The sequence below is a fragment of the Equus asinus genome, chromosome 1 (assembly GCF_041296235.1).
Source record: "Equus asinus isolate D_3611 breed Donkey chromosome 1, EquAss-T2T_v2, whole genome shotgun sequence".
In the NCBI taxonomy this organism is placed as follows: domain Eukaryota; kingdom Metazoa; phylum Chordata; class Mammalia; order Perissodactyla; family Equidae; genus Equus; species Equus asinus.
In genome coordinates, this window is record NC_091790.1 from 197,643,748 (window position 1) to 197,669,231 (window position 25,484).

At 37.7% G+C, this 25,484-nt stretch overlaps 1 protein-coding gene across 10 annotated transcripts in view; it reads right to left on the bottom strand.

Annotated features, from left to right (window-relative positions):
- TPK1 (thiamin pyrophosphokinase 1) overlaps window positions 1–25,484 on the bottom strand; it is a 320,428-nt gene that overhangs the window by 255,567 nt on the left and 39,377 nt on the right. The window lies entirely within an intron of this gene.

Genomic DNA, 25,484 nt, shown 5'->3' on the forward strand with positions numbered 1-25,484 from the left:
ACATTATTTACCAAGTGGTGTGGGTCTACTGGGTGTGTATTTTCACGTTCATTCTCACTTATTCATATTCTCTCTTTCACTCTCTTTCTCTCTCTCTGCCCCTACCCTATCTTCAACTCCCCAATGCAAAGCTTTGTCATGTGTTTTCACAAAATCCTACTGGCTCTTTTCAGGACTCTTTTATTCCAAGTTTTTAAGATGATGACACTCAAAAGACTAAGAAAGATGGAGAAAAGTTACTTCTCCAACAATCATTCCAAGCTTTTAATAATGTACTGTAAATAGTGCAAAGCAGAATGCAATCAGGCTGTTGAAAATCTGTCATTCAGCTCAGACCAAGCATTCCATTTCATTTATGGAGAAGAAATGTTTATTTGGTGATAAGAAAAATTAATTGTTTTTTTTAAGCTATCTCAGAGTCAGAAATGGAACAAGATAAGGAAATGAAAAGGGGATGCCATCATCCACAGCAAACATTATTAAGTGCTGATTATATACCAAGCACTGAGAGTACAAAGAGGAATACGATTACAGGGTATCTGCAAGATAAGACATTTATAATAAAGACGATTTATTCCACAATACAATACAAGTATATGAGGAGTGCCAGGCAACAGATAAATGAGTATGGCAGGAGTTCAAAGCCTAGAAAGTCAGTAAGGTCTAGTGTCATCCAAGAAATCTTTGTGAAATGTAGCTTTTTGAACTTGATCTCAAAAGGGAAAAGAAGTTGGAGAGAATAAAAGAAAGGGCATTCTAGCACGGAAAACAACACCCAGGAAGCCACTCTCCTTTGCCATTAGGGTTCCTACACTGCCAAGTTTCAGAAGCAATGCCCTAGTGACATGAACGTGGGACACTAATACTAACATCATGGATTCTAGACTTACTATTTAAGATGACAGGGGAGTTTAAGTTGAGGCACCAGGAAGTCTTTAAGAGTGATGCAGAAATGAGTTGTAAAAGCAATGTGTGTATACTTAGGAATCATCCATACAGAGATAACAGCTGAAGGTCAACAAGCAGCCTAGCAGCTAAGATATTGCAAAGAAAGGGCAGAGAGAGAAAAGAACAGAGGATGAATGCAAGATCGTAGTGTTTTGCTCACCATCGTGGAGGCGGAGGAGACTCAACGATGAAAAAAGGCCCATGAGGGTGGAAAAATCTGGAAGACAAATCTGAAAATTCACAGAGGGAGCCTCAAGATAGTAAAGGGAACAAGGAGTTAGTAAACTGTGAGGAGAGATGCCTCTTAAAAAATAAAAAGTGAAGTGTGACAAACGGCGGGGGTGGGGGGGAGGTAGCAAAGTCAAGAGCAAGTATTTTAAATATAGAAACAATCCTATATTCTAGGAGGAAGAAGGAAGGAAGAGAAAGAAAGAAAATGATCCATTTATTCATCTAACAGGTACTTAGAGTGCATGAAGTACTCTTGCTCAGGCTCTGCTCGAGGCAGCAGTGAACAAGAGAAATGGAGCCCCCTCATCAGGCTTACATCCTATGGATTAAAACAGGCACACGAAGACATACCATAGAGACACACAGAAGTGAGGGAAAGGTAGACTATGGTTGACCTATTTATAAGAAAGAAAACAAAAACAAAGTGAAAATACAGAAGTAGAATGGAACGTGGAAAATTTAAAACTGCTGTAAGAAACAGATTACAGGAGCTCACAATCCCCAAGTTTAAAAATAAGAATTCAATTGGGGTTAACTAACAAACAGGTACATGACATTTGAACAGGTACATGACAGGCCTATAATTTTAGGATTTTTCCCACCAATTCTGGGGAGTATAAGTAGGAGTAGGAATAAACAAGTAAGACGGTGGTGACAGCTGGCTTGAGAATTGGCAAAACCACTGCTCAAGGGGTAAGGGGAATCTAGGATGCTCATTTGGGTGGCATTAGAGGGAATGGTTGTGGCAGGGACCAGTAATTGCCTCAAGATGTTCTCTCTCCACTTCTTTTTTTTTTCTTAAAGATTTTATTTTTTCTTTTTCTCCCCAAAGCCCCCCAGTACATAGTTGTGTATTTTTAGTTGTGGGTCCTTCCAGTTGTGGCATGTGGGACGCCATCTCAGTGTGGCCTGATGAGCGGTGCCATGTCCGTGCCCAGGATCCGAACCTGAGAAACCCTGGGCTGCTGAAGCAGAGCGCAGGATTAACCCCTCAGCCATGGGGCTCGCCCCTCCCTCTACTTTTTTAACAGCAGAATCCTGAGGGGTTTTTTGTTTTGTTTCTTTTTTTTTTGTTGCTTTGTTTTGCTTTCTGTTTTATGTTTTACTTGGCATATTACTGTCCAGGTGAAAAATCTCGATATCCCAGACTCCTTTGCAGCAAAATGTAGTCATAAGACTAGGTCTGGCCAAGGAGATGTATATAGGAACTTTATATGTTACTTCTAGGGAGTGTCCTTAAAATGGAGGCAGCTTTTCCTTCTGCTTCTTTTCTGCCTCCATCCTGCCATCCGGAGCAAGGATTGATGAATTCACTGAATGAAATTCTAGCAGCCACCTAGGATCATAGGAACAAAAGCAAAAGCCTGAAGGAGCCTGGGTCCCTGATGACTCCTTGGAGCCTCCATTCCAGCACTCCATTGCCTGCCTCCAGACTTCTTTTATGTGAGAAAAAAAATTCTATTTTGTTTAAGTTGATATTATTTCAAGTTTCACTATTCTAGAGAGAAATCCAATTTTTTTTTTTTTTTAAAGATTGGCCCTGAGCTAACATCTGTTGCCAATCTTTTTCTTCTTCTTCTCCCCAAAGCCCCCGAGTACACAGTTGTATATTCTAGTTGTAGGTCCTTCTACTTCTTCTATGTGGGATACCGCCTCAACATGGCTTGATGTGTGGTAGGTCCACGTCCAGGATCCAAACTGGCAAAACCCTGGGCCATGGAAGCGGAGCTCGCGAACTTAACCACTCAGCCATGAGGCGGGCCCCAAAACCAAATTTTAATTAATAAAATGATCATAGTCCAGGCTGAGTTAAGGTAAATACAATCTAGATAGGAATCGCAGATGACTTTAAAGAAGAGCAGACAAGCATCAAAGCGCAGGAAGGAAAACTTTCACTCACTCATTCATTCAACACAGACGGAGCATCAGCATAAGGGATTCATAGCTGGCACATGGTAAGTGCTCAATAAGATGTTCATGGCAAGGAGCTAATAATTTAGATAAACCAACACTCCATTTATCTTTGACAAGGTCTGGACTGCTAAAGGAAGCTTTCAACCATATTGTACATGTTTAAATGAATGAATAAAACTGCTTTCTGTCACTGAATCTCCGATATAGAACTCAGTAGTTTTGTGGCTCAAAGAGCAATCTGATAAAAGGAAAGCACATTATTATCCACATGATCGATCCTCTAAACCAATACTTTCATTAAGGTAATATCAGTGAAAGCACTTTTGAAAAGAATGAAGCAGTATGAAAATATGCAGTACAGTTATGATTTACTAATGATGTTATTAATGATAATTAACTAACTCAGCTATTTCTATACATAACATTTATGTTAAGCTGGTTCTATATATAAATTTATTTAGGGGCCGGCTCCGTGGCCGAGTGGTTAAGTTCGCGCGCTCTGCTGCGGCGGCCCAAGGTTCGGATCCTGGGCGCGGACATAGCACTGCTCGTTAGGCCACGTTGAGACGGTGTCCCACATCCCACAACTAGAAGGATGTACAACTAAGATATACAACTGTGTATGGGGGGGGGGGGCTTGGGGAGATAAAGCAGGGGAAAAAAAAAAAGATTGGCAACAGTTGTTAGCCCAGGTGCCAATCTTTGGAAAAAAAAAAAAGGGGAGGAAGATTGGCAACAGTTGTTAGCCCAGGTGCCAATCTTTAATAAAAAAATAAAGTTATTTAGGCAATAGGATCTGATTTTTTTTTCCTAATCTAGTTTAGTTTTCTAATAGGATCTGGTATTCTTTCCTCTTCTAATCTAGTCTCCTCTGGAATTATAACTAGATGAAGTCAGTTTGGCATTTATTTTACACTCCCAGCCCTCATGATTACTAATGCATAGCAGGTTGCACAAAAAGTAGCATCGAGAACCACCTATTCTTCCTAAATAGCTTATGGGAATCTCTCAATGCAGACATTTCATCACGTAGCACTCCACATCACTCTCAGGCACTGAGTCACAGGACACTGCCTCTGGCTCTAAATGTCCAGGAATTTAGAAAAAGAGAGAGAGTCAGGAACCATGGAAGTACTGAAATTAATAGGCTTATTTCAAGTATTTCTCAAGCTGTCACACTGATGCCATTCCTGGGAAACACAAAAAGATTAAGAAAAAGGCTACGAAGAACTTTTTCATTATGCTTCAAAGGCTACAAATTTTTAAATCAAGTGTCCTAAGACAATCTCAAAGAGAAATATAGAAACAGATGGCAGGCTATCTAGTGGAATAGTAACAGAACATTTTCATTATCTAAAAAAATGTATAATGCACTCCATTTTAAAGAACAAAGAAACATATAGACCTGTCTCAACTCTTGAGTCAAAATCCTTGAATTGCTTTCTCAAAGGGGTTTGAGTTACAGAAGCAGATGGAAAATCTGACCCTGGATGTATCAAAAGCAAAATGCTCCAAGATGCCTGGAAATCCTGAATTAAGTACAAAGTTCCAAGTTCATGACATGACAAGAAAAATGAAGTCAAATCATCAGTCTTGGGCTAAAAAGGGAAGAAGACCTCTGAAGGTTAAGAACTGTTAAAAATCACAAGTTCAGATGCTAAAAAAGGTGGGAGGGGCATCCCACATCTCTGTCATTGTTATATAGCTCTCTCTCTTCTGTTATATATACATATATATATATATTAAAAAAAAAAAAAAAAGCCCTGCCTCTTTGGACAAATGGCTGATTCTGTGATTGGGAAAGGAAATATACAAGATGAGCCTGGACCATCAGACAGTGCCAGAAAGAAAGGAAGTGCTCCCCAAAAAACAAAACACCCACATTGATGAGAATATGTCAAAGGGAAACAATAGCCAACTCAAAGAGGTCCAATGGCCCAATGGCCAAAACCGGAACAACCTGAGTAACAAGATAAATAAAAAAGTACTGGATTACAATCTAAAGTACAGAAATAAATACCCATGAGTCAATACTGATATAATAAAATGACTGAGTTAATTATTAAAATAGGGGGAAAGAAACAAATCTCCTAGGCAGGAGAATTCCAAATAAATCATGTAGATACTCCACCCCAAAGAAGGGAAGCATAGTTGTGGACTACACATAGTATGGTGTGAGCTGCACATAGTAACTTCCTTCCAAAGAGTACAGTATGGAAAGGGGGAAAAGCTCTACAGTGGAGAAACCTGACAAACACTACCTCAGCCAGATGATCAACATCAACATCAACAGTCATAAATCATGTCAATAGGATGTACCCTTGATATGATGTGATGATGAACATAACACTCTGTCTTCTTCCCAAAATCCCATAACCCTAGCCTAATCAGGAGAAAAAGATCAGACAAATTCCAGTAGAGGCACCTGCTACAATATGCCTGGTCAATACTTCTCAAAATTGCTAAGGTCATCAAAAACAAGAAAAGTCTGAGAAATTGCCACAGCCAACAAGATCCTAAGGAGACATGACAATTAAATGTAACGTGGTATGTTGAATGGGATCCTGGGATAGAAAAAGGCCTTAGGTAAAAACTAAGGAAATCTGAACAAACTATGTAACTAATGGTAATGTATCAATATGGGTTCATTAACTATAACAAATGCACCCTACTAATGTAAGATACCAATACAGAGAAAACTGAACATGGTGCGGGCTGGGGGGAGGCAGTATATGGGAACTGTCTTTACTATTTCCCAATTTTTCTGTAAATATAAAGCTGTTGTTTAAAAAAAAAAATTAAATCTTGACAAGAGATTTTCACATATTGAGGTATATGGGGTAACTGGTTCGGCTTGAACTAAAAAGCCTGACTCATGGCCTATCAAACATACACTGTACATCTGCTTAGAATGCACTCTCTTAAGATAAGAAAGCATCCTTCCCCTCCTACGCCCTATTAGTAATGCCCAGATTAGTCCCTTTCCTGACATCAAGGTCATGTTGACCTGCTAATTTGCCAACTCAATACCTCTGAAATTTTGTTGAAAATGTATCCTGGGTGTGTTTTATGTATGTTCTTTGTTCTAAAAAGATATAAGCCTGTACTGAAACCCATGCTTTTCTGGAATGCCTTCTAAGGCCTTCCCAGGTTATAATCCTCACTCTGGGTCATAATAAACTCACCCCAATTCTGATTTATAGGTTGGTTATGGATTATTTGTGTCAGCAGTCTATTAATTTTTTAAAGCCCTGGGGCAAAAAAAAAAAAAAAGAACTGAAAACCATTCCATGAAGTATTCACTCAGCAATTACTCCATGGAACAAAACTGTCATTAGAGCCCCAAAGTATGTTTGGATTCAGGTATAAAGCCAAGAAAAAAACCCACTGCACCAGAAGGCAAAGATAATTCTATTCCATCTTTGGAAAACTATAATTATATCAAGGTATTCTTTTAATTAAGAAAGTAAAACAAGGACAACAGAACAGCAAATCTCCAGAAAATCAATTTCTTTTTATTTCAGATCTCTGAGCATGAAAATTATTTGGATTCTATTCAGAGGTGGACCCTATTCACATCTTTAAATCAGTGATCTCAAAAACTCAGTCATGCAACTCAGGAGTAAAAGGTTTAGGTGGGGTTTTTTAATTAAAAAGAAAAAGAAATTAAGACAATGATATTTAATACACAGACGAGCACCAGTACCTCGCTTGTCCTTGCAGTAGATGGCCATGGGTTATCTATTATACCTGAGATCTCCTAAGGAGAAAGTGTGAGCACCACACAATGGCATGGGCAGTGCACCCGTACTCATTTCCCCTTCAGCAAATTAGGATGACTTGCAGTTTACCTATGCCCAGTAAAGTAAAATTACAGATTTTTACATAAACTAATCTTCACCAAATGGCTGAGTAGTTTGAAAATATTCTTCAACACATATTAAAGATAACACAAATTCTGCCAAAGCACAATCATACGAGCAAATGGCAGAACTGATCACTTCTAAAACTGGCTCTCAACAAGCTTCAGATACAATCTAACCAGCTCTGACAAGAACTTAGTGGCGGGAGGGAGAAGAGGAGGGAGGGAAAGAGAGAAAGGAAGGAAGGGGGTGCAGGAGGAAGCAAGGAAGATTATAAGAAGATATGAACTTTGGATTTACAATAATTATCACAAATGATAAATCTATCCTTCAGTTATGAAACAGTGGATCTCAACCTCAAGGTATATATCAGAATCACAGATTAAAAAAAAAAAGAAGAGAAAAGTCACTCACCTTCCTAGAGATTCTGATTTAACGTGCCTGCAGTAGGGCCTGTGCATCATCACTTTTTAAAAAGCATCATAAGAGAGTCTAATGGGTAACCAGAGTTCACAACGGCTGGTACGGTGCCTTGAGCTAATGACAGCAGAAAGCCACCATAAAGAGCAAGACTACTGAAAAATACTGTTCATTCCACCTTTATCTGTGTCAACAGTCTATTAATCTTTTTTAATTGTTTTCTGAAAAATTTATATACATATCACATAATAGTTATTTGCAATTTTTATAAATAAATGGTTGCTTTTTTCTTTAACTGATATAGTATGAGATCAAAAAAGGATTGAAGACTAGTACTCTTAAATGAAAATACACTGAAATAAAAGACAATTTACAGCAGAAAAAAATTACTGAAATTCATTAGTAAGTTATCAAGGGTTTATGATCTCCATTTAAAAAAACTGGAACTCAGATAAAATCAATATTAGCCAAAACACATGCCACTCATTATAAATAATTGTTATTTTGTCAGGAGACCAAAGACCATTATTATGAATCTCTCATCCCTAAATATATTTCAATTAAATAGTGAAAACTCTAGGGCATTGAATTTCATTTTCATGTTGCACAAACTTCCGTATTTAAGAGAATTTTTTTTTAAGTGTGCACAGGGAAATCAAAACTGTCAAGCCAATTCATTCTTTGAGGAATTAAATTGCATGTGGACAAAGCAGAACTATTAAAAAGCTCTGAACAAACACTCCATACCAAAGTCTATTAAAAATAACCGAATTACCAATGGACTAAGAACTGGTAAGTCATATACAAGAAATTGCTTCAGAGAAAGTAAACAAAGAGTAGACATAAATAGATACTTCCCCAAAAAAGCTCTCTCAGTGAAGAGTGACCATTCGCTATACCCCAGGTGCACCCCCTTCCCTTGGCAAAGTGTCCTGGTTTGGATGATAAATGAGATGGTCACCTACCCTACATCATCGTCAGCTTCTACCCCATCTCTCTCTCTCAGTCTTCAGCAAAACTCACTTTAATGCGGTTTTCATCTCATCACCTCCTAGAAATAACTACTGTCAGGGTGATTGATGACCTCTTATTATAAAATTCAACAGCTAAATCTCAATTCTCATCTTGCCCAACATATCTCAGTAGCATAACAGAATAGATCACTTCTTGCATCCTTTTTTTTTTTAATAAAGATCCTTATGTTTTTTTTTTAAAGATTGGCACCTGAGCTAACAACTGTTGCCAATCTTCTTTTTTTTTTTGGCTGCTTTTTTCTCCCCAAATCTTCCCAGTACATAGTTGTATATTTTAGTTGTGGGTCCTTCAAGTTGTGGCATGTGGGACGTCAGCTCAGCATGGCCTGACGAGTAGTGCCATGTCCACACCCAGGATTCAAACCAGCGAAACCCTGGGCCGCTGAAGTGGAGCGCGTGACTTCAACCATTCAGCCATGGGGTCAGCCCCACATCCTTCTTGAATCAAGTTCTTCCTTCACTTCTTGGTTCTCCTCCTATCTGACTGGCCACTCATCAGTCTCCTTTGCTGTGTACTCCTCATCTGCATAGAAAGCACTGAATAAATATTTGTTGAGTTGCTCTTCCAACTCTGACTTCAAATCCATTTATAATAAATTGACTCCAGCTACTCCTTCTAATAATCAAGTGACTCCCTCCAGTTTGCTAGGGACAAATGGTTCTATACTCAATACAATCCCTCACAGAATGAAATAACACCCCCATAAAACACAATGGCCCTTTCTGGGTCCTGGAGCCCTGAGTACTTCTCTTAAATGACTATTACACAAAATGTTCTAGGAAGGACAATAGAAAAGACAGCAAGAAAAACCAATCATCTTGCCCTAAAACAGCTAAATGGTGTTCCGATCATTATAACTCACAAAAAAACTAAAGAACCTGGAGATGGTCCACAGAAGTACAACTACATAATTAAAGAGTCTGGAAATATTTTCTTTGAAAATAGTTTAAACCTTTTTAAGCTAAATGGGTGTTTACATTTAGTACCTATTTAGGAAACAAAGAAATCCATGTAAGACGCCATTGAGTTCTACAAACCTGGGCATATATCTAGTTATTGTGCAAATAGATTCTGAATGGGTTAAATAAATTTCCACCTAAGAGCATTACCTCCCATGATGCAATAGCAATGGGTCTATCCAAGTTCGGTAATCCTGATATAAAAACTATGCCACTAAAACAAAATGCCCCAATAAATTCTCACAGGAATCCACACATGCTGGAAATGCATGTTAGTTAAGAAAAAAGCACATTTTGTATTTTATAACTAGTAAGCTTCTATTGTGTAACAAGTAGGGGGAATAGAGAAGGAAGGTGAACTCTGACAAAGTGTTGAGTCTTTCTTGATATAAAAGAAGGATATACCAAGAAATACTTTCTTTCTTGTTCTTAATAAACACATTCTCACTATAACCCAAAGGAAGGAAGCTGAGTTCTTCATCTTGGCACATGACACCTCTCAAGCTGCTGACAGAGTTCAAACTGCTCCATCGACTGTCCCTTGCCCTGCTGACCTGGGCCACAATAAAGTGGGCTTCCTGTCAATCAAGAAAATCAATCGGTACCTAGCAAACCGTAGATGTAATGTCATAACCCTAAGGGTTCATCATAAAGTACTACAAACAGAGTCCATCACATGGGTCTTGACATGTTGACAGCTAGGGGCCACAACAGTGCTCACACTTGAAAAGTCGGTTCAGAATGTTTTCTGAAGGCAGAATCCAGATAAGCTGGGCACGTGTTTCTAAAACAGAGGGCCTACCTGTTCTCCTTCAGCTCACTTGCCACCTCAATCCATTTCCACCCACCTCAAAGCATAGAATCCCTTTCACTGGCCAGCAAGAGAAGGAGGGCAAAAGAAGTTCGACATGCCAGTAAATACTCCCTTTTTAATACCTTCTCTAGCCCTTCTTCTTGGGTTTGGTTAGTCTGGTGAGAACTGTTTGGGGCATGGGTGGCGCTTCAAAGATTTGTGGGCTTCACACGTAATAATACCATGAATAAATAACGACAATCAGAGACCTTTTCTTTTTCTTCTTTAAGTTAAACAGGATTTGTTTAAATCCTCAAGAGACATACCAATATTTACAATCAAAATAAGTCCAAATGAAGCTAAATTGGGATACAGTCAAACCACAGACTGATGTTCTCTGAGACCTCTAGTTTGTAAGGACAAAACAACTGACATTTACTTAGAGTTTCAAAGTTTACTAAGCACATTTACTGCCTTGTTAAATTGATACTGATGACACAGCACACTACTATGTGATCAAAGGACTTATGAATAAAACAGAAGTCTTTTTGTTCAACCTTTTCTTTTTCAAGAAGAAAACACATAGATTTAAATTCAAAAGAACCATGCACGTACCATGAACTAATTCTGATTACACATACGCAGTCCACCATATCAAGAGGCAAACCCACACTGCAGGAATCTTACTAAAGTAAAGGTAGGTGAACATTTTTATCTCGTGGGCACTGTGGGCTTCTATAGAATTCAAGAGGGACTTCGAACTTTGACACCAACAAATGATCTCCACTAGGCCACAGGCGAGCGCTCTGAGATCTAATCCCCACCCCGCCCCCCCCACCCCACCCAAAGAGGAAAACTGTTAGCTGCAACACAAAAATAGAAGGGAGCATTAGTTTTACCTGTTAATCTTTTATATCTATGTATATAGTACCCTGTGCTTATATTATCAAAAAAAAAGTAAAATAAAAGAGTTTAGCTAGGGGGCTGGCCCAGTGGCGCAGTGGTTAAGTGCACACGTTCCGCTTCTCGGGGGCCTGGGGTTTCGCCGGTTCGGATCCCGGGTGTAGACATGGCACTGCTTGTCAAGCCATGCTGTGGTAGGCATCCCACATATAAAGTAGAAGAAGACGGACACGGATGTTAGCTCAGGGCCAGTCTTCCTCAGCAAAAAGAGGGGGATTGGCAGCAGTTAGCTCAGGGCTAATCTTCCTCAAAAAAGAAAAACCAGTTTGGCAAATGGAAAGAAAAGAACACTTCCCAGGCAATGTGCCCCACTCCAAAGATGTTGGCCAACAATCTTTAAACACCACGTTGGAATACACCAAAGAATCACTAAAATAATAGGTTATTTCAGTTTCAAGTAAAAATTAAAAGCAGATAGTTTGTGGAACACTATCTAGCATTCTTTCCTCCCAAAATATTGAGTAATTTATGCAAATTAGACTGAGTAGATTTAAAAGTTTTTTTTTTAAGAAGCTAGAGAAAGTGACTTACAACAGGATTCTCAAGACAGCAAATGGAGAATGCAACTCCCTCCACCTTACAGAACAAAGCATAGGGGGTTTCCTCCATGGAAATACATTCTGGAGAACTCAGAAAACATTGTTCTTCAAAGCTTAGGGTAAGACTTTTATAAATCAGCATTACATTTAAGAATTTATCCACGTCCCAATTCCCAATTCTATTAGTATTTTCATACTTCTCTCACATAGAACATTTCTCTTCATCAAGAGTTACCAGAAATGAACGTAGAAAGAGGTGTAGCATGTTAAAAGCAATTACCTTAGCAGAATGCAAATGAAAAAGAGAGAAGGAAACCATTAACTTTTTCTGTGTTTGCCTTTATATCATATAAATGCTTACATCAAGTCTGTACTACATTTCAAAGCTTTTTAAAAAAGGAAGTTAGGACGGGGAATTTGTGAGCAAAAATGGCAGATTAACTCAGATTAGAAAACTGAAAAGAGGCTGGGGTAGACCCCAAATGATATTCTGGTTCTATCAGAAAAGGATAAGTTGACATAAGGGGAAGGTTGAGAAGAGGGAAGGAATAGCACCAGCCACATATTAGTTAAAAGAAACTGACCTTTGCATTTTGGTTCATTTATTCACAAATCCATTTTGCTTGTTTATAAACTTTATAAAGAATTTTAACAGCATGCACAATGCACTTTTTAAGTGAATAGCTGCGACACTGAAATTATAAGCAACCTAGTATATCAAAGCAGTAATAGTTCAACAGGGAAAATGAAGGGGCCTCCTACTTAGAAGAAAATTGAAGAAAAAGATGGTATCAATTCCCTGGCTCATACCACCCACTAAAATTAATTCCAGAATAGACATAGGAAACTACATATATATATATAGTGTGTGTATATAGTATATACACTTAAATATAGTTATAAAACTATAAAATAATTCCAAAAGGAAGAAATTTATCTGAAGACCAAGTTATGAAGTATTTTCTGGGCAAACGTGCAAAGCAAGAACTCATAACTGAAAACCTGGGTATCAGTACTAGATTCAGGTTTTGAAGGCAAGGCCATGTGCTCACTTCTGAATCTCCAGCACCAAGAAAAATTTCTGGCCCACAGTAGGCGCTCAATAACATTGATCAAATAAATCAGTGACTGAAGAGCGTATCCTGGCTTGGCAGGGGCTGTGTCAGATACTAGGTTCTCAGGCTACCTTCTCAGCTCTAGTCTAGAGGGCTGCTCATCATTGTGTGAGGACAGCAGGCACTTCTATAGTTGTGTCTTTGTTCACAGTTTTCCCACTGCCTTGAGTGCCCTTCAGAATAGTCGGTGATTAAGAACACGAGCTTTGGGATCACACAGACCTAGTCCAAATCGTAGTGTTGTCTCTTATTAGCTGTTTAACTTTGAGATATTCGAGAAATTTATTTAACATCTGAGTCCACAAAGTGTGGACTATAATAACGGGAGATTCAATGAGATAACACACATAGAATGCATCATGTGGGCCTGACAGACAGTAAATAAACACTGGACAACTGAGGTTTCCTGCCCCTGGCAAAGACCTCCTTACCCTTCAAAAATCTAGAGAAAATGTTTCACTCCCTTCTTCCTACTTCTCTCCATTTTCCCCATTGATCATTCTCACCTGGAAACCATCGTATTTAATCTCTTCTGCTAATAACAGTTATATACTTCTCCTTCAACAACAGTTTTTGCACTTTAGGCATGTAGAAAAAATAGTTAACTCATCCCCTTTATTTTCAAAATTTACCCTAGGCCCCAGCACAAAGAAGTCATGAAATAACTGATTCTAACTTGAACTTTAACACCATTCGTTGTGCTATTGTCTGCTCCACTAAAATAGTTACCCCCAAAACTAAACATACACACAGGCACACAAACTTAACCATCGTAATTTGAGTGTTCTAAGTTTCTTTCCAATTAATTTTTAAGACTTTGGATGTCTTACAAAATTACTTCTAAGGTCACCATACCCGGTTTGAACAGAAACACAATCTTAGAACTTTTTTTTTAATGTAAAGAACAAACCACAACAGACTCCATATAGGTGTCCCTCACTTAATGAAGCATACGGTCCAGTTCTAAATCAAATACAAACTGAATTCTGTTTCTGCGGCATTCCTTATAAAGGCAGACAGTGATTCTCAAGCGGGGGAAAAAACACTCCAAAGACTGTCAGGCCAGTTAATCAATAACACTTACAGTTGAGTTGCAAATACCCAGAAGGTTTTCATCTGAACTTGCCCATCACCACTCCTCCGCCCACACACACACTCTCGGAAATGAGCTGGGCCAAAGGGAGGGAGCATACAAAGATGACAAAGTATGGCTCTTTTCCTCCCCTTTTCCCTGCCAGAATGCAGATAAAGGATGGTTTTAATATCCTGGGCATATGTCCATGGGCCTGATTATAACTTCACCTCTTTCTATGCCTTTAAAGGCAGCATGTCAGAATGTAAGGGAGTACCAGTGACATTATAAGGTGATAAACACTAGCAAACTTACACTGTGAACCCCTGGCCCAAAGAGATAAGGGTGAGGGAAGCCCTGATTTCTAGCATTTGCCAATTCCATGCTGTAAATACCCCACCGCGGCCAACTTCAAGCTAACACCTGGCTTACTAATTTCCTGAGTATTTAGCAATCAGCTGGACACTGGCTCCAGCAACCACTGCTCTTAAAAAAGAACAATAATGCTTTGGATCCCCGTATTTCTGGTAACCTTAACAGAGAAAGTACAGTTCTCTAGTTTTTGACTGTATATAAATAAAATTTTAATAATCATTTTAATTTTAAAATTCTAATAGAATAAAAAAATCCGGGGTGACTTACTTGCATATAATATTTGACCTGGAACACATTGTGAGACCTCATTAATTTAATTCCTCTATGATACATAGACACGGAATGAAATGTTCCAATAAAGAGATTTGCATCAAAGAAAATGAAAGAATAAATCCAGCCTGTTCTTTGTTTGTTTTTGCTCACTTGCCAGGAAAATCTCCACTGACTGCATTCAGTTGTGACACTTAATCCTAGTGACTAATTTTTATAATATATCTGGACTCTTTCACTCTGTTTTATCTAAACATTGATTTAAATTTTAAAGTAGAACTATTTGTGATCTGTACAAAAAACAACTTAATCCTATATACAACACCTCATAACGCAACCTCTCTCTCCGGTATATCTATAAGGAAAATAACCTCAAATGCCACGACAGGTTTATTAACTCACCAAGCATTACCATGCACCTTCCACACACCTGAAACTGTTCTAGGAACTGGGGATACAGGGCTGAAAATCCTGCCTAATGGAGCTTACACTCTTCACAAGACAGAAAACATACAAGATCAATAAGTAAAATACACAGCATGTTAGACCACGAGAAGTGCTAAGAAGAAAACTAAAGCAGGGAAGGAGACCAGGAGAGGTGAGGTAGCTCAGGATACCGACTCTGAGGAGGGGTATGAGTAGGAAGTGAGGGAACATGCTCTGTGACTTTCTGCTTGAAAAGGAACCTCAGGGGCAAAGACCCTGAGGCCACAGCTTGCCTGACATGCTCAAAGATGGCAAAGTGAATCTGGCTGGAGCTAAATGAGTGAGGGGAGGCACAGTGAGTTGTAGAAATAAGGCCAGAAACATAAGTTAATTTTGAGGTTTGAAACATGTATGTTTCTGATCTTTTCATTATTTGTACACTTAAAAATTAGAAAAATTAAAGCAATTAAATTGATCTGCTTGAGGTTGTCACATCAATTACCCTCATTACAAAGAGAATGTTCTCAAGAAGGGAAAGAGCAGAAAGTTACGCTGCTTTGTTTCTGAAAATAAGTAGAAGGGAGGAGCAGGGAGGCGGATGAATATTCTCTCCCTCTTCATCTCCAGTTCTATGACATTTTATACACGTTTTTTGAAAAAGCCTTTACAACTCAGAAGTCAACTTGTTGGTTTTAACAGTATAAAAGTAACAGACTGAGTCCATGAAGAGAAAAAGACTGAATTATTATTTCCAACCTCATCGTCAAAAAGAACTCAACATCAAAAGAACTCAAGGCCCAATGGATAGTTAAGATTTAAACAGTTACTTGTTGCTAGAGGTTGAGGTGAGACTAGACTACAGGTCTCTTGGCTCTGAGTCCATTGCTTGTTCCACTACACATTAGCTAAAAGTAGGAAAGTTAGCGTGCCGTGCAGATAGTTCTCTACGACCTCAGTGTTACTACGAAGTGATCAGCAAGCTGTCAAAGCGCAGCTTCTCAAAGCTAGCAAAAACCTTCAGAAGAACCATGCCATCACCAGGGCTCCGTTATCTCCACCTGACACATGAGGACTCACACATTCGCTGAACTAAGTCAAATGCAACTAATCTTCGTGCTGTTACAATTAACCTTTACACCTAGCGATCAGACCAGATTTTGAAGCAAGACAAAACTCATTTCTCAACATGCGTCCAATGTTAGTTTTAGCTCCAATCCCTATGCAGGGCAGCCTGTGCTATTTCCCATAAAATGTCCTGTAATACAAAGTTTTTCAAACGTAATCTGATACTTATTCATAATTCTTATGAATAAATATGACTAATCAATTCTCTACTTACAATTCTTACTTTATTTGTAGGTTATGTTTAGCACTATGAGAGCAGATTATGAAATCTGTTGCGTTCCCAGACCCTCTGTCCACTCCTCCCTCTTCCAGCTATGCATCTATGCATCTATGCATCTGTGGTCTTTGCTGCTCATTAGCACATCTACCAAAAGGCAAATGAAGGAAAGGAAAACCAACGGCAACCAGTCTTTCATTTCGTTCCTTGACAGAGTTGTTAATCCTTCTTAGAAGGTATAGCATTACTATATTTCACTGATTTAAGGATGAACATTTTTGTACATTTTAACTTCTCTAAAGTGCAGGTTAAGATGCATTCTGAATGTATTTCAGAATCAGCAGTATCTTAGCACTGTGTCAGAGTTTAATTAGCATTTTTTCTCCTTTTTTGATAGTACATAATAGTGCATCTTATAATTAATGGCATCATAGATACAATTAAAAGCAGTATTTAAGCTATCTTTGCTTTAATTTACACTAACATGAATATTTGTAAGCTGTAATAAAGTTTATAAATAAACCAATTAAAGTTTGTGGAATGAAGATGTCAGGATAAAAGAAACTAGGTATTACCAGAGAATGATCATAACGGTCTCTGCTTCCTAACAGAAAGTAATGTTTATATTTAAAAGCCATTATTTCCCTGTGATGCCATAAAAGGGGCTGATGATATTAAGATGGTTATTAAGGTTTTGCAGCCAATGAAAAAGTAAGTCCCAAAATAGACAGTGTGAAGAACAACAGATTAAACAAAAGAAAAACCCAATGTGCCAGTGCAATGAGATACCACAGAAGGGGAAACATAAATCTCCCACGAGGACAGTGGGGTGTCACGGGAGACTCGCCCTAGGAGCCCTGAAGGGTGAGTAAGAGGGCCCCAGGTGGAAGAGGTGAGGCATTCCAGGCAGAGAAAACACCATGTGCAAAAAATGGCCAAACACACAAAAGTGGCCAGTACTATGAATGGGGAAAAGGAGGTGTTAAAGTAATTAAACAGGAGGTCATTAGACTGGGAGGGCTCTAATGCTTCCGTAGCCTACGTAAGCAAACCAGTCCTAAACCAAAGTCACTGTGAACGCACTCACATCCAAGAAAACAAAATTTAAGAACAATCAATCACAAACAGCCAATGAGGCTTTCCTATATAGGTAACTGCTTAAGCCCTAACCAATCAAATAATTTCCTTGCATTGCTTCCACGTCTGCCCTTTAAAAGCCTCTCCCCCTAGCTCCTGTCCAAGGCACACTCCTCCCCACTGTCAGTTTGAGACTGCCCGATTCAAACAGATGTTTGTTCAAATAAGCTCTTGAAAATTTTAACGTACCTCAGTTTACCTTTTAACAAATGGCAGTAGAAATGGCAGTAGAAAACCCCAGAGAAGTGTCAGCCACACAGTAAAATATATTTTAGGCCATTTCAAGTAATGATCACCAGCTTCCCCTACCCATTAATTTCAGCCAGAGATTCTGAAGACTCAAATAATTGATTTTTAAAAATTTCCATTCGGATATGGCTATTACTGGCCTTATTGTTTACAGCAATGTCAGGGCGCTCCAGATAGCTGTAAGGTTGTGTCTTCTTTAGACTTAACACACTAAAATGAAAGTGAGATAGTTCTTAACATGATCTCTGTTAATCAACTCATGTTCCTCAGCGTTGTGATTCAGCAGGTAGGGCTTCTAAAATTACAGACTTCTCAAACAAGCTAAAAAGAACTTGTGAATAAGATTATGAGTGAAATCTAAGGAAGACAGGTTAAATCTGCTCCCAATATAAAAGCCAAAGAATTTATCCCATTAGCATCTGAATAATAAGTGCCAACACAGCAAGCTGTCATCTGAAACTCCTGGCAGTGCCTTCCTTTGAGCAGTGATGAAGCAGGAACCATAAAATAGGGACCTGTGAGGAGATAATTAGAAGTCTCATTTCCCCGGCTATTGTCAATCAAAAGAGAATAATAAGGTGCTATTATTTCATTATACAGCAAGTTATACTGTTACATAAACTGGGTTGTGAAATAACTTCTTATACAATAAGGTAACATTCACCGAAGGCTTACTATGTACTACATACTGAGATTCTCCTCCTCCAGGAAAGAAGCTCAAAGAGGACATGAATTTTTGACTTGTTCACTGGTGTATCCCTAGTGCCTGGCACAGCGGAAACGCCCAATAAGTATTCAGTGAATACAGGAAGAAAAAGAAAACACAGGTTAGAAATCAAGGTATTCTATATGTACCATTCCATTTAATCCCTGCCAATTATGGGGAAAATCCTATTATTTTTTCTAATTTAAAGGCTTGAGAAGGAAAGCAATTTACCAAATGGGAGCAGAAAGACCTAAGCCAGACTTTCACAGCAAACCCTCTGTGCTTAACCTCGGGCTGCCCCCTCCACACCTCTGTTGAGTTCCTACTTAGACTACGCTGCATGCAAATCCCAAGAGATCTGAGGCCTGGAGTCCGATTCACAAAAAACTCAGGAAAGGCTAAGTTGGAAGATTCTCAGTAACTCATCAACAACAACTGAGTTTCCAGCAGAATAACAGGCTGCCTATGAGCCTTGGAAGAAGCAGAGAACAGATGGGAAAATTACAAGAAACTCAAGGAGAAAGGGCAATTTTGGTGGAGATTTCAGCATTTAAAAGACCTTTTGTTGGAGTGTCTTCAATTTTCCTGATTACTAGCGTAAGCAAAGTTTCTTTTCTATACTATTATTTTTCCTTCTATCAATCTTTTAAAATTGTTTCCCAAATTATATGTAATGATTAGATTACCTTGATTTTTAAGTAATATTCATTTCATCAAAACTAAGGCAGAGCTCACCAGATGTTTCAAAGAATGATTTCCCATACAACCCGGTCATGACTGCCACCTGGCTGACAGTGACTGCAAGGTGTCATCCCAATTTTAGGAGGGTTACAATATGACAGAAAAATATGTCTCTAGGAATCCATGGAAAAAGAGAGAGAAAGAGCTAGAGAGCACGCAAGAGTGAGCCTTCAGAAGAACAGAGGCGTCTGATGCTTCTTCCAAAGAGCCTTGCTCAAAAGGGAGGCCTAAGGAGCCACTCAAAAAGTATCAACTGAAAATACTACAATTACTGGTTTGCTTTGAAATTATGTGTGTGAATGACTTCCCTTTTTTAAAGAAACGTAATCTAAACGTCTAAGGTAAAATTTTCAACAGAAAGGTGTATTAAATATTTTTTTTTTTAATAACAGACAAGATGAACTGGAAACATGGGCCATTTCTAAACCGTCTGGGTGTGTTAACATTTCAGGAGAGACTGCATATTTAAATTTTTTAACAATAAAGAAAACGAGAAGAATGCATGGGAGATAAGGATTTCTTTACACAAAGATATATTAGTGCATGGGGCCCTTTTAAATGCTGAAAGGTTTCCAAGGAAAACAAAAAGTAATTATACTTACAGAGACTACGGAGCAAACGCTCACTGTAGGTAACTGTAATTACTGTGGTTATTGTGGATTTTCATATTATAGTTAATTTAAATACTATTCTCTACCACACACATGGCACATTAATATCAATGGACATTGTATCTAAAATTAGCAATGAACAAAACACATCAGCTAATATAAAGCCTGATGTCAAACTTGATTTTCTCCAAATATAAACGAATAAAAATCTTGCATCAAACCAAAATACAGTAGACCTACAAGAACTTTAAATTCTCAACAAAAATGAGAAAGTAAAAATAATCTGCAGAAGTAAAAGGTGATCGACTGTGACAACAGTTCTCTCATTGACCAAACTCAGGCTACCCTGAACTCCTTTTTTCAACTATGCCTGACTTTTGAACTTCCATGTTCATCTCCTTATTGTCCAATTTTAGAAGAACCCTTCTAAGTCAGTTTAACCACAACCCCCTACCCTCAGTATCGAATCACCCTCCATATCCAGTCTGAATCCTCAACCTCCACCATCCCCAGTGATGTCTGACCCCCCGGCCCGCCTTTAGCAGGAATCCTGTTAGGTCAGTTTAAGCAAAGTTTCCCCTTACCCCTGATGGTTCCTCTTAGTAATTTCCCATCCACTGACCCCCACTCTGCTCCTTAGCTATAAATTCCCACTTGCCGGTGCTGTATTCAGAGCTGAGCCCAATCTCTCTCCGCCACTGCAAGACCCCAGTGCAGTGGCCCCTACACCTTTCGTCATGGCCCCTCCCTTGAATAAAGTTTTCTTTACTGTGCTTTAACAAGTGTCACTGAATAATTTTTTTCTTTAATAGTTTTAATTGTTTTTTCTTTAACACCTATTATGTAAGAGAGAGAAAGTGAAAATAAAACACCTAATATAGTGGCATGGTTATACGTATGAGGAGGTTCTCCTTTTTCTGAACAACTTTTTATAGAGGGAGAAGCAAAAAGAGTAGACAAAGAATCAAGGACAAGAAATATGAAAGTCTGTGGTCAGAAATTTCAGGAAGGTCATTATCACTTAAAAAATAGGGAATACCTACAAAAGATCTTGATAAAACTACATATAACAGAAGCTTCAATGAGTCTAAGTACATTTGGGGGAATATATTTGGGAGAGAGAGTTAGGACATGCAGTAATTAGGCTCAATAGCAAAAGACATGTCAATGACAGAAAAGAAATACAAAATATGTGTAGGCCTATCCTCAGGTTAAATATATTACTTCCTAGAACCATGGGGCAGGCCAAGGAGAGAAGAGGGGAAATATAGGAATTGATAAACATCTACATTAGGAACCATGAAGCAACAGAAGAAATCACAGACCTAATCTTACCTTTGACCAAATGGAAAAGTCTCACAAGGACAAATGAACTGAGTCTAACCCAAAAATAATATAACAGATTCACCTATTACAAGAGCAAGGTGAAGGAGACACAGATAAAATGCTAACACAGACAAAACGCAGGAGTTGAGTTCTATTACCGCCATAATTAACTGAACCTGGGCTCCGGAAGTCCTCTCTGTCTGCAGCACTCAACAAATAAACACTCAATGTGTATCTTTAGCTTTTTAAAAGTCAGTTTCTGGGCCTCAATTTTCTCATCCATCTGTTTATTCAACACATATTCTGTTGTGCTTGGCGTGCTTATGAGCTTGGCACAAAGGCATTGGCAATAGAAACATTGTACCTGCCCATAAACATCCCAGAGGTTGTATGAGAGAAATAAAAGTCTAAGAATAAACCTGACATGTGTGGCCTCAAAGACAAGTACATCTTGAAATTTTTCATGAAAATTAGTATTAATCTAATGAGTTAAATAATTCCTATTCATTTCTCAACATATAACTACCACCAACTGTCTTGAATAAATTAAAATTTATAACTGAATAAAATTAATTATAAAATTGATTCATTCAAATTTAAGACTGTTATTTGAAGGGATTAGAGAAAAGGGAAAAATCTCATGTACTTGAATCACATCCAGGGCTCATATTTAACAGGGACCTTCTCAAATACCCCACTGTTAGCATAAAAACTCATGTGTCCTGTTAAATGTAATTTCTAAGATGAGGCCTGCATTTGAGAGGATTTCCTTCACGGAAGAATCCAGATGGGACCATAAGCCCATACAACCAACAAGGAAATCCACAGGACCCTAAATCAACCAGGAAGTCTTTCATTGCTAAATATATTTAAAGAACAGACCTCATAGATATGTGAGGATAAGTGAGAATATTAAAGAAAAAGATCAATTAATTACAGAACCACCACCTCAAGATGTGGTTGTGGGGATCATATATGCAGGGATCAAAGCAGATTTTCTTTAATGAATATCCTCAGGGATCTGAGGATGTTATGAGAATAACAAAGGAAGGAAAGAAGTAAGGAAGGGAGAGAGTGAGGGACAAAACAAAATTGAAAGTAAACCCATTCAACACAAGCAATAAACAATCAAACAGTCCTGAAAAAGACTTCATTAGAGATAAGGGAGATATAATAAGGAAACCTCCTAAAACAAAAAACAAAATGAGAAAGAAATAGGAAGTACAAGAGAAAGAAATATAAGGAAATATATTAACAATAAATGCAATAAAATTAAGAGAAAATACAACTCAAGTTTTTCTCTTCTTGGGGAAAATGTTATAAAAAATAAAATTTGACTACTTAAGCAGAAACAAAGAGGTAGTTTTTCTGAGAATCCGGTAAGAGGTTTCTAATACCTTCTTTGAAAGCAAGTATATACTCAGTGGTCTAAGTTATGCCAGAATTTATTCACAGTCAGCCAACTGTGAGTCTCTTAATTTGCTTGTATATTCTATTTACCCCCTTTGTCCAAAATTCATAAGCAGTGGCATTGATACTGGACATCTAGAGTGCTCGTGCTATTTTTAATGAAGATATTAGAACCAAGAGGATTTAGTTTTGTTCTTTGAAGATTTACAATATGAATCTGTGAAATACCTGTAAACTAGAGGGTCGAAGGCCAGTTTCTTCCACTGGGTGGTATAAAAAGTATTCTTTTGTTTGTTAAGTAAACATTGTGTGTTTGCTATGCCTTTTGTGGGGCCAAACTTGCCAAAATCTGGAATAATAAATTTTAAATAGCATCATATTGCTATCAATATTAAATATTAATACTCAAGATTTTCCAAGAACAATGTAAGATTTGAAATGGAGAAAGTTTCTTAACACTTTTATACTGAATTTTATGACAAGCTCACTCTCTATAATAAAAGTGTGGGTGCGTTCCTTCCCTTTAGACATGAACAAGCAACAACAGATCTTAAAAATTGCAAAGGCTCTCGTAAGTACCCTTGAACTGGTTAAAACTGATCAAAATTGTAAGGACTTTTTCAAATTTTTTTATTGAGTAGGTAATTAATGCACTTGGAATTAATATTAAAAGATATTATAGCATATACAATGAAAGATAAGTCCGTCTCTCTCTCCAGTCCCCAACCAACCAGTTCCCCTCTCTGGAGTGAAGAGTTTTACTAGTTTCCTAGATCTCTTTTTTGACTATTAAAAATGTCTATCTTTATATCTTTTCACTGAGACCACTGATATAATTTAAAAAATGCCATGCACTAACCCTTAAATTTATATATTAATAAAGTTAACATTAAATAAACTTTATATTTATTTATCTCATGGGTATGTATGAACAACCATTCAGTTTACAGGCAATATTCGGTGTTCAAATGGATTTGTCACCTCTTGCACTAATTTTGGCACATCCCAGAATCACTAGCACAACACAAAATTCCTTCTGTGAGATTCCTAGAAGATGGTCACGCTTCAGCTTAAATAAAATATAAACAAAAATTTCACTAAATGCGTTAGTTGTTTTAACTAGTAGAAGGGAAAAACAATCACTTTTACACTAAGAAAGACTACCGAGCTGTACTTTCTACTCACAGTTTCTACTTGATGGTGTCCTCCAGGGAAGATTACTGAGTCACTGATTTCTAAGGAACATCCCTTTAAAAGATGCTCATATACACAAAATGTGCATACAAATTTAGGACGTGGAGTAATTTTTCCTTTAAAATATAGACACTTATTGTTCTCTTCTCTTCTCTTCATGAACAATTCAGGTGGGCCAGAGCAAGGCAGTATAGAAACAAGGTAGATATTATTGGGAGGTCATTTCTCCGTGGGTCTCTCATGTTTCTGTGTCTTACAAGTAAGAGATCAACGTTTTTGTTTCAGACTGTCTTTTCAAGGATAGTTTAGAAAACAGAGACAGTGTCACCTCTGGAGCTAGCTACAGGCATGCTTACTGTCTAGTATAATAAAGATAATATCTCCTTCTAGGGCATTTACTTCCCATTATAAAAAACTTGAGAATCATAAGCACTGGGTTTCTTTCCTATAATACAACTCACAACATAAACAGGTGTCATCTGACTGTCTCTTCACATCATGCTGTGGATATGAGGTCCAGGAAATTGACACAAAAATGCTAATCCTCTGGGTACCGCAGTGAGTAATAAACTATCCTTCATCTCTGACCTAGGAGTCTCACGTCTTTTACCAGTATCCATGAAACCGTGGCTGGCTGACTTGTTAGCTTGCAAGTGGGGTAAAATCTGAGGCTATTCATAGTTCTTAATATTTATAGTATCAAAAAGAAAAAGTAAATTACCACAGTTTTAGGCACAACAATGAGTTGCATATAACCATTCACGAAATCCCTAAAAAGTTAAGAAAAATGTTAATAAATTTAACAAAGAATGCACCCTACCTTCCTGTGCTCAGCCCTTCTCCCACTCACAAGTATCAACACCCGTAAGTGCTCAATTTTATTACCTATATCATGATATTTGAACTTTATAAATTTCTAATACTCTACTTTTTGCTATGAAATGAACAAGAGTAAAATTATACAGGGCTGAGGAACACTAGAAAATTGTCTATCAAAGAGATTTCAAAAATTTTTAGGAATTAATAAAAGCACTGATTGGTATCTAAAATATTGTCTCTTGGGAATTTGTAGTTGTTTTAATATGAATTTCTCTCAGAACTTACAACTCTAGTTTATGCTACAAATAATATATCAGCAGAGGATAAATATTATAGAAGTCACATTTCAGAAATGTTTAAGAATACCATGGTTTATAGTAACAGTAAATATGTCAGAAGAATACATATCCAGGCTCATAGGTAGAAAACATATGTCTATGTCAACAAGACTGCTGAAAATGATAGCTGATTTTCTTTCCTTCCATAAGAAAATATTAACTATCCCATAAAGCACAAGACACTTGTTCACATCATAAACTACCAAGTCAAAATAAGTGCATATGAGTGTAGCCATGGAATATGTCTCCGTAAATGCCAGTTATCTTCATCATAAATCTCTAATAGCTCATTACAAACAAAATATAGGAACAAGACTCAATATTACACTACTTTAAAGACAGGTCATCGTTCACGGTTGATAACTTCTGTACACAGCTAAGGTGGGGCATCTGTATAGTAATAACTTTTATACACTGTAAGAAAAAACAACGTTCGCACTCTTTGAGAGTTTTTTCAACACACAGGCAGCAAAAGAACATTACTGAAGTAAATCCTACACATATCATTTCATCTATAACTATTTCAGCATACACCTCTAAAAGATGAGTTTTCTTAAAAGACATAACCATAATATCAGTATCACATCCAAAAAAATGAACGATTGCTTAATAGCAATTATCCAATGGGTTCATATGTTCTCTTGTATCAAAAAAAAATTCTTCATATACTTGATTCAAATGAGAATTC